Source organism: Palaemon carinicauda, chromosome 13 (assembly GCF_036898095.1).
Source record: "Palaemon carinicauda isolate YSFRI2023 chromosome 13, ASM3689809v2, whole genome shotgun sequence".
Taxonomy (NCBI): domain Eukaryota; kingdom Metazoa; phylum Arthropoda; class Malacostraca; order Decapoda; family Palaemonidae; genus Palaemon; species Palaemon carinicauda.
Window position 1 is genome coordinate 11,997,301 of NC_090737.1, and position 5,000 is coordinate 12,002,300.

A 5,000-nucleotide genomic window follows, 5' to 3' on the forward strand; every position below is an offset into this window, starting at 1 on the left:
ACAATTTCTTCTTGCTTCTTTTCCTCTACAACTTTTTCATCCTACTCCTCTACAATTTTCCTTTCTTCTACTCCTATACAACTTCTTCATCCTACCCCTGTACAATTTCTTCTTGCTTCTACTCCACTACAACTTCTTCATCCTACTCCTCTATAATTTCTCCATTCTTCTACTCCTATACAACTTCTTCATCCTACTCCTCTACAATTTCTTCTTTCTTCTACTCCCATACAAATTCTTTTTCTTCCTACTCCTCTACAAATTCTTCTTCCTCCTACTCCTCTACAACATCTTCCTCCTACCCCTCTACAATTTCTTCTTGCTTCTATTCCTCTACAACTTCTTCATCCTACCCCTCTACAATTTCTCCTTTCTTCTACTCCTATAGAAATTCTTCTTCTTCCTACTCCTCTACAAATTCTTCTTCCTTCTACCCCTTTACAACTTCTTCCGCAATCTACTCTACATCCTTTGCTTCCTACTACTTACTCTACAGCTTCTATTCCTTTACCTCCTCTTCTTCCGCCCTCTCCTATTCCTCTGCATCCTCTTTCTCATCCTATTCCTACTCCTCTTAATCCTCTTCCTACTCCTACTTTTCTACAACTTTTTCCTACTCCTACTCCTATTTCCCTACATCCTCTTCTTCCTCCAACTCCTCTACAACTTCTTCCTGCTGCTACTCCTCTACATCCTCTTCTTCCTCTTACTCCTCTAAAACTTCTTTTACCTTTAAGCCAGTTCAAAAAAAAATTCTTTCGAAGTTTTTAATGCTATCAAATAACCCGTAATGAGAGGATTAGTTCAACCCCTTTAAATGGTTAACAAGATCATGATAATCATTCTGATTGGGTAAAGGATTTCATTGATTACTAAAAAGATTATATTCTGGAATTGTAAGGCGGAAACAATGAGGAAATTCACTCATTAAATCAACAAAAGCAGTTTAACTCATACCAGAATAGAAAACAAATTGCAATATGGCGATTCTTTCTTGGTTGAAAGAAAAACATTAGTGAGTATATTTATAGATTTGAATATGTAACTTGGCTATATTTCAAATGTCCATTCCTTCAACAATGATACTGAAAATATGTTATGTGCGAAAATCATAATCGTAATATTGTTTTGTTATGAAAATGAGCCATTACAGGATATATTACTTAGATCTGAGTGCTATAAACGATGTCATTCAAGGAGATATCAAGTTAAAAAACAAAACATCATTTTGCTCTATATCAAAATTTCAGGCAGTGCATAAATACAAACAGTAAATATAATTTTTACTTGGTTACAGATCACTTTCAGATTCTATGAAGGTACACTCTGGCACGCTGTTCTGTCTTGTTTCTCTTCCTCTCGTTTTGTTAAAGATTTTTATAGTTTATATAGGAGATATTTATTTCAAAGTTGCTACTCTTCTTAAAAATTTAATTATTCCTTGTTTCCTTTCCTCACTGGACTATTTCCCCTATTGGAGCCCCTGGGCTTATAGCATCCTGCTTTTCCAACCAAGGTTGTATCTTAGCAAGTAATAATAATAATAATAATAATAATAATAATAATAATGGCAACGAGTATTTAAATAACGCCTTCGGATAATGACAATGATTACTGGAGGTAAACAGAGCTATTCTCTCCATATTACTTTCCTTATCAGCCACTACGCTCATTCTATGCATATTACTGCACACAAATTTCATAACTTCTAAAACGTAATATATGAAACTCTTAGATTTTTAGTATTATGATATATTCTCTTCAGGAATACTCATCATTATCTAATTGATATTCTATTTTCTTTTCAGATTTGGCCAGAAAAGTGAAAGATCTCCTATGGCAAATGATATTCAAAACAGCCTCAGCGACTCTGGCTCGGATTCAGGATGCAAAGTAAGACACTTTTTTTGAAAAGTACGAAGCTCGAAGTTAACAAATTCGCTAATATAGTAGTTTTGAGAACAACGGTAGTCTATGTGAAAAATTCAGCATTTCCCAGCAACTATTACCATTTATATTAGTAAATTAAGATAGGAAGGACTGCAGATACAGCTACAGTCAATTCTTTTTAGTGAGGCAGATTTGCACCGACTCGCATGGGTGCCCTTTTAGCTCGGAAAAGTTTCCTGATCTCTGATTGGTTGGGCAAGATAATTCTAACAAATCAGATAGCAGGAAACTTTTCTGAGCTAAAAGGGCACCGCTGCGAGTCGGTGTAAATGCGCCTCATTAGAAAAAATTGAGTATAGGTACCTTGCTAAAGGTTTAAAAGTTTTAAGTCAATCATGAATGGCAGAGGCAAGGGACAGTGACAATACCTTAGAGACTGACCATATATACATATGATCAGCCCCAAGCCCCACTCCAACCAAGCTAGGACCAAGGAGGGGTAGGCAATAGTTGCTGATGACTCAGCAAGTAGACCTATAGGCTCCCCCCAAAACCCCCATTTTTAGCTCACAAGGATGGTGAGGTTACAGACACTATATAAAACTATCAAGCTTCAGTGGGTTTCGAACCCAAGTCCAGTAGATCGCCAGGCAGGGACGTTTCCAATAGGCCACCATATCCCTAAAAACTTACGTTCCGACTACTTTACTTCCACTTGCTCTCAAATTATAAGCACGCCAGTTTCTTGATAAATATAGAATACGACAATCATTTTCTTGATTAACGTCAACTTTAAAAATCATAATCTATTTATTTACTTTCTCTGGCATAATTCAGATTCGAGCCAGATGAACCTAAACTTAAATAATCTGACTCCAGGTGAACCTAGAGTAAAATAAACCGATTCCAGATGAACCCAAAGAAAATCAACTGATTTTTTTATCAACCCAAAGTAAAATAAACTGATTCCAGATGAACCCAAAGTAAAATAAACTGATTCCAGATGAACCCAAAGTAAAATCAACTGATTTTATATTAACCCAAAGTAAAATAAACTGATTCCAGATGAACCCCAAAGTAATATAAACTGATTCTAGAATCTAGATGAACCCAAAATAAGATAAACTGATTCCAGATGAACCCAAAGTAAAATAAACTGATTCCAGATGAACACAAAGTAAAATGAACAGATTCCAGATAAACCCAAAGTATATCAAACTGATCCAGGATGAACCCAAAATAATATAAACTGATTCCAGATAACCCAAAATAAAATAAGCTGATTCCAGATGCACCCAAAGTAAAATAAACTGCATCCAGATGAACCCAAAGGAAAATAAATTTATCATTGTTGAACTCAAAGGATGAGGATGCAGAGAAGAGGCCCCACTGTCGCGTAGATTGATTATCCCCCCCCCCCCCCGCCCCCATACCAAAACCTTTATCATTGTGATAGGTATGTCTTTACCTTGTAACACAATATTTCACAGGGTTGCCAGGTTGGCCTTTTTTCAGGCAAAAAAAAAACTCAAGTTTTGGCCTTTTGAAATTGGTTGGCCTTTGGTAACATTATGAAAAAAGTGGGCCCTTAAATACTGTATTTTCGGCCTTTTTTCTAATAATGGGTTGGCCTTTTAAAGCTGTGGTTGATTAGAAATTGGCCTTTTCTCGTTCAGAAAACCTGGTAACTCTGTTCCAGGTAGTGCCATTTACTGATATAATAGCAGCAGTCTGCAAAAGACAGACTTGGCTGTGTGTATAATTTAGCCAACATTTCCTTTATATAATGTAAAGCTGGTTATTGAGCTATTGATAAAAATTCTGTTGTAATTGTTTTAAAGGTTTAAAGGCCACCCATGAATGACAGATGTAAGGGAGAGTGGCATCGCCATAGCAAGCAGGGCAGTGCCCTAGAGATTAATCATATGTTTATACTCGTACATATGATCAGCGCCCAAGCCCACTCTCCACCCAAGCTAGGACAAGGGAAAGCCAGGGAACTGGTTTCTAATGACTCAGCAGGTAGACCTATAGGCTCCCCTAACCCCACGTCCTTGACTCACAAGGATGGTGAGCCACTCATGAATGGCAGAGGTAAGGGAGAATAACATTGCTCTAGCAACCAGGACAGTGCCCTAGAAATTGACCATATGATGTATATGCTCGTTCATATGATCAGCGCCCAAACCCCCATCCACCCAAGCTAGGACAAGGGTAGGCCAGGCAATGGCTTTTGATGACTCAGCATGTAGACCTATAGACTCCCCCTACCCCCAATACTTAGCTCACAAGGATGGTGAGGTTGCACCGGCCAAAGAAACTAACGAGTTTGAGCGGAACTCGAACCCCAGTCTGGCGATCACCAGGCAAGGACGTTACCAACAGTCCACCACAACCCTTGCCTTAAGAGTAAAACAAAAGATGATATGTAAATTCTATGTATAGATGCGCGGGTAAAGAGCTTGATCAATTTACTGGCAAATATATGATTGCTAATTTAGTTTCGAATCACTTTAATATAAAGAAATTTTCCCTAACCCTGATATATATAACATACTGTATGCATTAAATGAGAGATTTTTATGAAAGACAGAAGCACGAGTTCTATTCAACGCATCAAGTTTATCATCTAACAAGGAAATTATAACAGGAAACAATCGAGAGAGAGAGGAGAGAGGAGAGAGAGAGAGGAGAGGAGAGAGGAGAGAGAGAGAGAGAGAGAGAGAGAGAGAGTAATAATAATGTGGAGAAGAAATTGTGGAACTTTCAGCAATACAATTCACGACATTTTTCTATTGTATTGCTGAACCTCCTACAATTTCTTATCTATGTAAGATTTCCAACTAGTAGATGTAATAATAATAATAATAATAATAATAATAATAATAATAATAATAATAATAATAAACTTTATTTCCAATTAATATTTTGGGTATTATCTATATTATGTAATAGTCTAAAAAGGATACAGATTTCAAACTATGTAATCGAATTAAGAGAGAGAGAGAGAGAGAGAGAGAGAGGAGAGAGAGAGAGAGAGAGAGAGAGAGAGAGAGAGAGAGAGAGAGTAACCTTCCCCTAGCAATGCAAAAGAAAAAGGAAATTAACGC

General features: G+C 37.0%; 1 protein-coding gene and 2 long non-coding RNA genes across 5 annotated transcripts in view; 2 read left to right on the forward strand and 1 right to left on the reverse strand.

Moving 5' to 3' along the window:
* Positions 1 to 5,000, forward strand: part of LOC137652181 (uncharacterized) — a 509,514-nt gene that overhangs the window by 51,278 nt on the left and 453,236 nt on the right. The window lies entirely within an intron of this gene.
* LOC137652180 (QRFP-like peptide receptor) overlaps positions 1 to 5,000 on the reverse strand; it is a 431,646-nt gene that overhangs the window by 28,554 nt on the left and 398,092 nt on the right. The gene's annotated exons all lie outside the window — the stretch shown is intronic.
* Positions 1,806 to 5,000, forward strand: part of LOC137652178 (uncharacterized) — a 13,623-nt gene continuing 10,428 nt past the window's right edge. The window contains exon 1 of the long non-coding RNA XR_011046209.1: positions 1,806 to 1,893. This is a non-coding gene — a long non-coding RNA (uncharacterized lncRNA). The remainder of the gene's footprint in view (positions 1,894 to 5,000) is intronic.